The sequence below is a fragment of the Panicum virgatum genome, chromosome 2N, assembly GCF_016808335.1.
Source record: "Panicum virgatum strain AP13 chromosome 2N, P.virgatum_v5, whole genome shotgun sequence".
Taxonomy (NCBI): Eukaryota; Viridiplantae; Streptophyta; class Magnoliopsida; order Poales; family Poaceae; genus Panicum; species Panicum virgatum.
In genome coordinates this window covers 39,993,618-40,006,209 of record NC_053146.1, presented here as the reverse complement: position 1 = coordinate 40,006,209, position 12,592 = coordinate 39,993,618, and positions in this window count along the sequence as shown.

Sequence of the window (12,592 nt, the reverse complement as noted above, 5' to 3'; positions counted from 1 at the left end):
GAGTTGTATACGATGTGTGCAAAAAGCGGGGCTAATACCTTTCAAGTCGTTAATCGAGTAGCCGATCACCTTTTTGTGCTTCTTCAATAAATTCAGCAACTTCTCCGTCTCTTCCGAGCTCAATTCAGTCGCTAATAATCACCGGAAAAGTCTTGCCATCTCCCAAAAATTCATATTTCAACCCCTTGGGGAGTGGCTTCATCTCAACATCGGGCGCACCATCCTCTTCTTGATCTAACTCTCCAATGTCCTTCAAATTTTTCTTCCTCCAAATTCCCGTGTTGCGGCTTCAACTCTTCCATCGTTTCCACTAGTTCTTCGTCTTGATTATCTTGAGCGTCTTCGTTCTCCAAAGCGCGTTGGAGAGGATCCCTAAAAGAATAAATGGAACGAACGCTCTCTACCTCTTCGTTATCAACAGGTAGAGGTGAAGCAATAGACGGTTTTGAATGAAATTCGAATGAGCGCTTCTCTCCATCTAGATCAAAAGTGACAATCCCTTTTCCAACATCTAGAACAACATTTACTAATTTGAGAAAGGGTTTTTCAAGGATTATGCCTTCATGCTCATCATCACTAGCATTAATCACAAAAAACTCGGTAGGAATTTTTTTACCCGCTATGGCAACATTTAGATTTCTAAGCACTCCTAGCGGTTTGATTAATCTACCATCTCCCATGATCAATTTAATGATTGTGGCATCTAGGTTTGATGTTTCGTTAAAAAGCTCAACATAAACTTTGGAACTCATCACACTAACATGGGCGCTAACGTCACATAAAACATTGCAACATTTTATTCCTTCTATCATGCAATCAACGCGAGGTGTAGGTGATGGGTTACCTTCGCCTTGATCGCTTCCAATCGCATATACTTGGGCTATGTGCGCGTAGGGTGACGATTCCGAGTTCACTCCTAGGGTCCTTTTGATCTCCAGCACTTCGTCCAAGTCAATCTCTTCCTCTTTTTCTTCAAAAAGTTTCCGAATAATATCACCGGCTGATTCCTTGCCAAATGTGTATCCCGTGTGATTATCCGGCGGGAAGTCTTCAGCTATCACCTTCGCCATTCCTCGCTGATTTGGATGCGGTCTTGCTTTGTCGAACAATTTTCCGAAGTCAATTGGTATCCAATCCATTTGCTCGAATTCCCTTAGCGATTTGGCGGTGCCCATGGTTCTTCCTTTCTTTTCCGGGTCGTCTTTCGTTGCACTCCGGATCGATGCTTCTTCATCGTGGTTTGTCCCTATGACTTTCCCTTACTTCGGTTGTTCTTCCCTCACTTCCGATGCCTCTTTTCTGAAAATTCCAGCAAGCACCCGCACTTGAGACTCTTCCTCGGAGCTTGCCAAACATCGTTTTTCCCAATCTCTTCGCATGGCCGCCCCCTTGCTGATTTTTTGTAGGAGTTGGGCAGCTTCCGTGAGTGTTTTCTCCATGAGATCTCCTCCTGCACACATTTGGACAAACTGCATGCACTCGGGGGTTAGGGAAAAGTAAAAGGTATGCAGGAGTACTTCGCCGGAAAATCCGAGCTTCGGTCCTTGTTCAATCAATCCATTGAATCTATCCCATGCTTGATCTATCCCTTCTTCTTCTCCCTGCGCGAAGTTGATCACTTGCTTCCGAATATGTTGAACCTTGCTTAACGGAAAGAACCGCTCGCAAAATTTCTTCATCAAGTCATCCCAATTTTCTTTTACCTTGAAGGATGCAAGTGCAAACCATCTTCTCGCTTGTTCTGCAAGTGAGTATGGGAAAAGATTCCATCTAAACCAAGCTAGCGGAACTCCGTCTTGTTGTACCGTGTTGCATAGCATTGTGAACCACTTGATATGTCTATATGGATTGTCCGTCTCATCTCCTCTAAAGGGGTTTGCTGCCGCCATCTTGATGATTTGAGGCTTGATCTCGTACTCGGTGGCTCGCAACACCGAATCTGATTTTTGCATGTCGAAGTCCTCTGATCGCGGGCTTGCATAATCCCTTAGTGATTTTTCTCCTTCCTCCACGTGTTGAATGAGATGGCCCATCTAGACAATCAAAACAAAAACAAGAAAACAAAAATTTTCTAGGGAAAAGGTTAGGTGTTAGTGACCAACAAAATTAATACAAAGTTAAACGTAGCAAAATCGCTTGTTTCCCGGCAACGGCGCCAGAAAAGCTTGTTGACGCTTCTTAAAGCGCCAATTTACGTACCGCAAGCGCACGGATCGTGTATAGCTTTTCCCTTATAGTATTCCCCCAAGGTTTATCAATCCACGGAACAAGTGTATTACTATGCTTAACTAAGCACTAATGATGTTGGTAAAAGATCTATATTGAGTGTTTGAGTGTGAAATAGATCTAATCTAACCAATCTAATCTAATCTAGACTAGTGAGCAATGATAGATGTGTGCACAAGATATGAAGAGCATTTGTCCATAGGGTCTAGGATCACTAGAGATGTAATCGCCAAGCAACGAAGAACAGATCTAATCTACCAAAGGTGTGTTCCAAGATCAAAACCTTTCCCTCCCGCATACTGTCACTACACGAGGATAATCAGTAACGAATCAACAAGAACACGATAGTTGATGTAATCTAAGTAAACCATGCAAGAGCAAAGCAAACTCAAAGCCAAGTCGCGAACTATTAAGCATCAAAGCATCATCAACAAGAATCGTGATAGATCAATCTCATAAAGGATTCGGCAATTACAACTCAAGATCTCCTTACAACCCCATGAACAAACGAGGACTTTACCCCATGAAGCTAAGCGAAGCGTAGTCGATCATGGTGACGAAATCTCCGGCAAGGGATGGATCCCTTGCTATCCTCCAACTTGCAGCGGCGCCGAGGGACGATGAGGCCTCTGGTGTCGCCTTTCTCTTGTGTCTAACTCGAATGTATCTCTGGATGCTCTTCTCTGCGATCTCCGCGATCTCCTCTGCGGTCCTCCCTGCGATCCCCCTTTTTTTGACGGCGGCTTCGGGGTATTTATAGGCAGATATGGTCGTTGGTTTTGGTAAAACATAGATTAGGGTTGACGCATACTTCGTGCCAAAGAAAACCGAGACCGATTGGGCTCCGAAAAGGGCTAGGCCGGCCGGCCTGGGCCTTTTCTGGCCCCTTTCGGTCCCATCTTTTGCGTGTTGATTCTTTCTTTTATTCCTCATCTTAGCCCAATTGTAACCATGCGTCAAAACATCTCCAAAAATGTCCCAATTCCTGTCAAAATACAACATGCTCCAAAATCCAGAACAAAATCGAAAATGGTCAAGTTCGGGTGCCAAGTGGCGGGTTGGCACATGAATCATCCCGAAGAATTTACCAAAACAACTCCTAATTGTATAATAAAATGGATACTTAAGGAGCGCCAACAGGGTACAAGCGAGGTGAGAGAGGGAGGAAAGCTCCCAGGTCTCTGCAAGGAAAGGAGTTGGTTGAGATGAGTGCGATGATCGCGAGTGTGGATAACTGGGTCCTTGATGTCCAGCAAAATGTCCCCCCTTAAAGGAAGCCCGACTCCCCCTTTAATAGTCACAAGGAGTGGCGGCGTACATGAGTGAGGGAATGTGGAAGTCGTCGTCCTCCCCCGAATCGCAGGGGTGCAGTGGTCAAACACTGTAGAAAGTACACTATGGGGCATGGCGTTGGGCGTGGCGATCGTCCTGGCCATCGTCCTTGGTCTCGCGGAGATCGCGCCGGCGTATTGCCAACCCCCATAGACGGAGTGGTCGTCGCTGTAGGGCGTACAATTCTCCAGATGTGGCATTCCGTGGGCCCTGTGGGTTAGGATCTTGTGTACTCCAGTAGCAGCGGGGCACGCGGCGGTCCCGGACCCCCTGGACGGAGTGCTTACGTGCATACTTAGGAGGTCCGGGAGACACGTGGAGGTCCCGGACCTCTCGAGGGGGGAGGTCCGGGACTCCGGCTGCGAGTGATGGGCATCCCTCTTCGAGGGGCCCGTGGCGGCGCCGGACCTCCTCCCAAGCAGGAGGTGGTCCCGGGGCCATACGTGTGATGACGTAGAGTCCGGATGGCCAGAGTTGGCGGAATAGTGCGAGGAGCAAGGCCGGGCACGCTCCGTCCCGCGTCGCAGGCCCCACTATATCGCCACAGCGCCCGGGATGGCGGTGCAGTGACCGGAGTTGGTGGATGGGACTCCGGTCACAACCATCGTGGGAAATGGCGGTCGGACACCGTCTGTCCTGGGCACTGTGGAGGAGTGGTTGGCACTTAAAGCCTCCGTACGACGGGCGGGTGAGCAGCAGGGTTGTTTGTCCCTTGCGCCCAGGGGTGGCCTCGAGCGAGGCGGAGATGAGCTGCCCGCTCGAGGGTAGGTTCGCTACCCTCGAGCGAGGCGGAGATGTACCGCCCGCTCGAGGGTAGGTTCGCTACCCTTGAGCGAGGCGGAGATCTGCCGCCCGCTCGAGGGTAGGTTCGCTACCCTCGAGCGAGGCGGAGATGTAGGGCATAGTCGAGGGGTCTCGACGGGAGCTCTCGAGCGAGGCGGAGACCACCCCGCGGTCCGAGGGGAGCGTGGATGGGCCGCACCGTGTCGGTGGGCCGCGTGTTTGGGATTCTTTGAGTCCTTTCCTTTCTTCCAGATCGGAGGGAGGTCGTGGGCCTTTGTGGGCCCAGTCGCGTTAACATGTGTTTGCGTTTTTAAGCGATCTTAGTACCCCGGTTAGGGTATCCCTAATCGTGGTACCCGACACAAGGTTTCAGGAGTAAAAGATTAAATTAAAATTCCCGTTGAAATTATTTTCTTGTGTGAAAAATTGTGTGGGAATTTAGATTGAGGTGTGCCCCTCGATTTAAATTACCTAGACCCTACGCAGGACTGACCCGAGCCCTAACCCAGATCCAACGCTGACCGGGCCCACTACCCAACCCGGTTCAGTCCAAATCAAACCCTAACTACTAACAAGCCTAAAACCCTAAACCAACCCAGCCCACACCACACCTAACCATCTAACCTGGCCTGCTAACTTCTCTAACCCGACCCGCCTAGCTTACCCGTGCGGCCTGTGAGCGCGTCCCGGCCCGATCCCGCGCTCGCCCTCACGCTGACCTGCTTGCCACCCTAGCTTCTGGCCCAACCCGCGCGTGCCATGCTAGCACCGCCGCTAGCTCGCCCAGCCCCGCCTTTCAGCCGCACGTCTCCCTCCCCTATTTATCTTCTCCCTCACACCGACACCCACCTGGTCCCGCACTGGAGCCTGCTCCCTGTCTGCCCGCGTCTCGCACCGGTTGCGCCTGCTCCGCCTGCCCCGCTAGCACTGGAGCCTGCTCCCTGTCGTCCACGGAATCCCTCGCATGCGCTCATGCCACGCTGCGATCAACCCTCACCCCGCTCCACGCATTGCGATGCCCGCCACATCGAACCCCCTTGCGCGCGCGTGCCCCCCAAGCCGGATCGTCGATCGTCGGCATTTGCCACCAATCGAGCCCGGCCGCCGTCCAAATCCTAGAACCCCACATATTTAAGCCCGTCCGACCGCCGTCTTGCCAAGCCCTAGGGTGTCCTTGGGGTGTTTCCCATGTTTCACCGCCGCCACCAGAGAAGATGAAGAGGAGGGGGAAGAGGAGAAGTAGGAAGGGAAAGAAGAGGAGCGCCGCCATGCCTCAACGTCGCTGCCGCCACGTTGGCGACCCTGATCGACTACACCACCGCCGAGGGTCTCCCTGCACATCACCACCGCACCCACGCACCGCCCTCTTCCCTTGTGCTGTCGTTGTGTCTCGCCACCTGGCCTTTTTCCTTGACGGGACCGCCGCCGTGCTCTTATCACCGCTGTGGCCTTGGCTTCCCAAGTTCCACGTGCACGCCGCGCCGCCATTGGTGTGCATGTGCACGCGACAAACGCCGCCACCGTATTTCTGACCGTCCTCGCCAAGCCTCACCCTGCTGCGGCCTGGCACGCTCATGCACACATGCGTGCGACCCTTGTCCATACCGAGCCTGCCCTAGCCGTTTCGCCTCATCGGCCACCTGTTTCTGTTCGCCGCCAACCCGCGAAAGCCGCGACGACCGCACCCAGTCCCGGCCGTGCCATGACGTCGTGGCACGGTTGAGCCGAAACTCGTTAGGGACTTCTGTCAAACACCTCCGGGGCACACCGCAAGCACTCCCTTGCTCCGCTACTCCACCGTGCATCGGCCTCGGCTATACCGAGCGCTCGCGCGCGGACATGAGCACTGCATCGCACGAGGCCTGGCCTTCGATGTTGCCGCGGCACCGTGCCCTGGCCTTGGCCATGCTGAGCCCGAGCCGAACCTTTGCTGCCCTACTCCACACTCTCCCGTGCCATGGTTGCCATCATCCTTGCGTCGTCGTTCCAGACCACCATGCCGGATGGTTCACCTTATCACCGATAGATTTCCGATAATTCCGCTGGTGAGCCCCGATAGAATTAGTTTATCATCTAAAAATATCACTTTTTTAAATTTAACACTCCATTTGACAAACCCACAAGCTTGTGCACATACTTTTTACCTACTATAATGAGTAAAAAGAGCATGTAATCATCTTTTAACCCTAATCCATTCATTTGCTTTTATTCCACCATCCAATCCTTCATATTCTAGCGAGAACTGACGTAGCAGACATGTCTCCCTACCGGCTATTTCCTTTCATTTTTCTATGTTATTATGTATAGTTTTTTAGGCTATATGGTTTGAAAAAAATCTATGTTCATTTCTACACAAAATGAGAGTTTTTCTCTAAATTTTGTCCGAAAAAATTTCTCTATCACCGATAGAATTCTGATATATCCGATATTCCCGTTTATCACCAACCTCCGATATTTTTAATTTATTGATAAGGTAAGCCCCCTCCTCACGCATGCACGTTAGCCCGTTTCATGGCTGACCATATCGTCGCGCTGCAGCCTTGACCCCGGCCGCCGGCCGAAGCCAAGATTTCTCGACCTTGACCCACCACGTCGCTCTCTGCTCCGCTAAGCCGCCACCCGACCTAGGCCGAGCCAAGATGCGCCGCCTTTCCCTAGCCTCACCTTCGTGACCTCTGCTCTGCCTCCGTCTCACCGCCGTCACTGTCGCCACCGGGAAGGCCCTTGCCGGCACCGCCCGCCCCTAGGGGCGCTTCGTCGAGCACTCGCCGGGCACCCCGGAGACACCTACCCGAGCACACATGCACAGGCTGCACGCGCACACATATGCAAATCCGTGCCACATAGGATTGCCCAGCTACACCAGATCCCAGATCTGCTGATGCGTGGGTCCAGCATGTTAGAGAGAGAGTGAGAAGAAATCTGCCTGCAGGACCAGGATGTCAGCGAGAGAAGGGAGAGAAGAAAATAAAGAAAAGAAGAAGAGGGAAGAAGAAGATGGGCAGCCATCACCCTGTTGGCCTGGTCCGCCGATCTGAGCCAAGGCGACAATGGGCCAAGTGAACCATCCCGCTAACCCTTTGAGCCTAGTAACCCAGCCGCCCCTCGGTTCCTTTTTCTTTTTCCTGGAAACCTGACACGTGGGACCCGCTCGTCAGTGTCACTGTTTGATTGATCGGTGGGACCTGCTGACCGCTGACATGTGGACCCCCGTTGACCATTGACTTTGTCAACATTGACCAAGTCAATGCTAACGTCATCAACAACCATGATGACGTCAGCAAATGTTGATGTCATGCTAACGTCAGCATGACACATGGCACGCTCGAACGCTGCCACATGGCAGGCTGTGTGTGTGTTTTTTTTTTTCGGAAAATCATTTATTAATTTTAGAAAATAATTTAAACTTCAAAAATTCATAATAAATCAACCGGGCCTCAAAAATATGTAACAAATTTCATAATTCTTCAAAAATCATGATCTATTCGTTTGAGTAGGTTTTGTTGTGATTTGAATCCTATTTGAGTAGTTTTTGTGCATTTTTGCACTTTGGCCCCTATGTTTATATGTATTTATGATTAGGTCCTGACGAGAAGAAGTTGATAAGATCTTGGAGGACTTCTTTGAAGCCCAGAAGACCCAGGAGGACTACCCGGACGACTAGAAGCCCTGGAGACTCGAGAAGACTACGAAGAATCGTCAGGTTTACGCCCGTCTACGATTGAAATACGTATTAGGCATTGCTTGCTAGATTTTCTAGAGCTTTACTTTATGTTGAGATGAACCTGCATAGCCTACTTATTTACCGTATTCCTTGTACTCAATTTTCTACCATGTTGAATGGTTGAGATACTCTGCTATGTTTTGCTGAGAATGTGTTGTGTGGGAATTCGTGATTGATAGTTTTGGCGCGAGTGGAGATCCACGATATGAGGAGTTGGTGTCTAGGATCTTAGTGGGGGTCAGTGCATTAACCTGATCTTTGGATCAGGGGCTGGGGATTGTGTTTGGCACATCCTACGGAGCACCTGTGGCGGGTGCAAGTTCCCTTCGGGGAAGCGTTCCTTCGGGAACTACAGCGAAGTTTGTCGGGCAATACCTGTAATGGGTGCCGATCGCGGACCATGTTGACAGATATGCACTTGGATGGAGATACTCGCCTCGGCAACTTAAGGACTTGATTTAGTGGACCTGGAGACGGAACTATGTCAAACGTGCACACCACTTATCCATTATGAGGATGGATCCGGTCCGAGCTAGCTACATGTGGCACCATACCTATAGGAGGATAGGGTATCAGTGTTAGGAGGGAAGGCTTGACCCTATGGCCCCCGATTAGCAGGATTCGATGGAATCTGATTGTAGAAGGCTTCACTGTCCCGGGCGATCTCTTGCGGGAGAATGCACCCAGACCAGGAAAGCAGGATGATGGTCGTAGCCGTTAGTTTAGTCACAGTAGACCGGTGCCTCGGGGTCAGTCAGGTTATTTTCGACTGGCGTCGAGGCGAGTGGGTCTAGATGTACAACCCCTGCAGGGTAAAAACTATACGTATAGCCACGTACTCGGTTATGTACAACTCTTGATCTGGCTTCACTTTCATAGAGTAGGGTTACTTGATATCTCTACTTCCCTCTACTCTACTTTTCTTCTCGGATAGCAGTTGAGGTGCGAGGAGAGGCAGTTCTCGCACTGAAATTGTGTGTTCTTGGAGGTGTGTATTGATCGAGAGTCCGGGATGCTGGAATAACCCGTGCTGAGGTGTTTGGTTGAAGTATATGTTTATATACTTGCTTGCTCTAGCATAGGAAACCCTAGTCTTATCCATTGGATACACTTTTATACCGTTGCATCCACAAAAAGCTTGCATATGGATGGTGACGTGAATATATCCTGTTCTTGGGGATAGCATGTTAGATGCAGGATCCGAGTGGAGGATCCAACCAAGATGATGAAGGAAGGCCAGGACGGTGAAAGCTAACCGCTACACCAGCGGTTCTTGATGCCACGGAGAAAGCCGGGAAGGAGAACAGTGCCGGCAAGGGCGAGCATGAAGGCAGACATATCTTCTCTTCGCTCCACAATCTACAAATGTAAAAGAAAAGATTTGACATTGCTAAATGAGCTTCATTTTAATTTCTAGAATCAATAAGAATATGGTTTTAGTCTTGCTAGGCCCACCTCATCGCTCCTCAGGGGCGACACGGGTGGATACGAAACCCTAGCGCCGCCGACCCCTCTTCCTCACCTCCCCTGTCTTGCCTTGGCCGGAGCTTGCCGCCGGAAGCCTGCGTGGTAGCTAGGAGGGTGGCGTCAAGGTGATTTGGTTTGGTTTGGTTGTTTTCCCCTTAGATCCACCGGTGCATTACTTTACCCAGAGAGTATTCCGAGGTCTCATTTATATTTCCGCAGGGAAGGCGGTGACTAAAATGTGTAGGTATGCAATATGAACTAATCTCAATAGAATATTTAAATACATAAACAGGGGTAAGATAAATATGGATGAAGGTAGTATGAAACACAAGCAAACTCAGCTCTAGTAAAGTAAAGAGAGGCAGGGAGCTAGGTAGAAGTTAGTTAGTCATGGTCTATATAATGTTCTTAAAGAAACCTATACCGTTTACTAGTACTTTACACTTTGCACTTAATGTGGTTAGCCTCTATCTAGTTATTCCTAATACAAGTGAGAACTGTGCAAACGGTTGACAGATATAACTATCAAGCCATCACAACATTTTATAACCCTCCTAACCCCCTAACCGAACGTGGAGGATTACGATGGCACTAAATAGGACTGTCACCACCTGCAGGCTACCTCTACAAACCGTGGGAAAGGACGACATCCAGCAACACTTATCTAACCTAGACACTATGTCTACACTAGTAAGCGATACTATAGTATCCCGCGCGGAGTCCCACCCTTCGGATGGATAGACATCATACTAGAGCAAACATACGAATACTAGAGCATGTAAAAGTTAATTAGAACTAAGTCTCTAACCAGGCAAAACATATAGTAACAAAGTAAACTAATCATAAAATTTATATCTAACACCGCAGGGTATAAATCATGCAAATATAAATAATTATAAGATAAGTCAAGTATACATGACCAAACATTATAAAATAGAACTAGTAGCGAACCCATACCTATTCTCCAAAGCACGTCCGGCGACCCGACAACTACTTCATCTAAACTCCACTAGCCTAGAACTACTAAAGTGAGAAATGGAGAAGAGCTTCAACTTGTGCTTGCCTCATTCTTATCCCCGCTCTCATATTTATAGGGAGAGCTAGCAGTAGGGGGTCTTGCGCCGAGTTTCACCAGTCCAGGCATGTTGAACCGACTTAAGGAAGGGTTGAGGAAGCTTCCTGCAGAGGGGGTAAGGCGGTGGCGCCAGGGCCCACTTGGTCAACCATAGTGGTCGGCAGATTGGCAGGTGGGCCCCACCAGCCCCACTCTGCTCTGGTGGCTTCCCACGTGTCCTCTTGTCCCTTTTCCTCGTGTCTGTCCTTCTGATAAGTCGGTTTGGTACTGCATGTGAGCCCTTTGATCTATGTGAGTTTGAATTCTGCGCTCTGATTGATCGACGATTTTTCTCTTGGATCACAAGGCTATCACAACCTGCATTTTTAGTCCTTTTCCCAACATTGTATAGTTTCTAAGAGCATAGTGGGTTTTCACTTTATTTAAGGTAAAAATGCATATGAAATATTTAAACTCTAAAGATTTTCTGATCAAATTGACGCTTGAAATTGGTCGTTAACAAGCATCAACACTCCTCCGTTTCTAGCCCCGCCGCGCAATGCCCTACTCTGTCCGGGACATGCAGCCTCCGCCTCCCGCCTCTCCCCTTCCACGGCCAGCCCAGAGGCCGGCGTCGCTGGCCTACGCCGACGCTCCCCAACACGATCGGCCAAGAGCCAAGCGCAAGCGGGTCCGAAGCCGCGGCCGGCATAGGGGTCCGCGCAAAGGATGCCCCATGGGGCCTCCACCTCGTCGCCGTCTGCTCCTCTTCCTCTCCAGCCCCACCGCACGCCGCCCCAACTCCAAGCCCAACCTCCACGGCTCCACCTACCCCAGCTATGCTCTCTCAGCCTCCTTCGTCTTACCCTGGAGATCCTTGATGGCGGGGAGAGATGCGGCTAGCTGAGCGGTTGGAGCGTTCGGTTCCCTTGGTTAGAACAGCCAGAACCGAATCGAACCGACCAAAACCGATGTTGCTCGGTTCTTGATTTTGAAAAGAACAAATTAGTCCTCAATTTCTAGGAATCGAACTTCTCTAGGAACTGAAGAACCGAACCGATCGGTTTTGTACTAACCGAATGCCCAGAGCTATGGAAAAGACTAATGATATACATATGAGGACTGATGATATACACACATCTACACTTGCAACCGATGAGGACGACCAGGATGGTGAAAGCTAACCGTTGCATTGGCGGTTCTTGATGACACGGAGAAAGCCGGGAAGGAGAACAACGTCGGAAAGGCGAGCATCTCGCCGACATATCTTCTCTTCATGCCGTAGTCTATAGATGTAAAAGAAAAGATTTGACTTTGCTAAATCAGCTCCATTTTAATTCCTAGAATCAATATGAATATGGTTTTAATTTTGCTAGACCCACCGCGTCGCTCCTCAGGGACGACACGGGTGGACACGAAACCCTAGCGTCGCCAACCCCTCTTCCTCACCTCCCCTGTCTTGCCTTGGCCGTAGTTTGCCGCCGAAAGCCCGCGTGGTAGCTAGGAGGGTGGCGTCGGGATGATTTGGTTCGGTTTGGTTGTTTTCCCCTTAGATCTAGCGACCACCGCAGCTACCCCACGGTCTACGGGAGAGGCAGCGTGGATAGTCTTGGCGCTCGGGCTGGGCAAATATAACCGAGAACTGAGTACCGAACCGAAAAGACTGAGTATCGAAACCGAAATCGAAACCGAAAGAACCGGAATCTAGAAATTTCGATTCTAATTCGGTTCCACGTTCCGAGGAACCGAAATTCCTCAGTAAGTTCGGTTCTTGGCTTCGGTTGCCCGAAGAACCGAGCCCCCATGCCCGACGGCTGACGCGACCGCCGTCCTCAGATCCCCTCCGCCCTTCCGGGCTCCCCCTGATTCTTTCCCACCCGACCGACACCCTCATCCCCGACGGCTGACGCGACCGCCGCCCCGCCCTGGCGCCCCTCGAGCGGCGAGCGCCACTGCTCGAGGCCTCCAGGTCCAGGGTCGAGACCGCGCCGGCCGCGGGCCGCCGG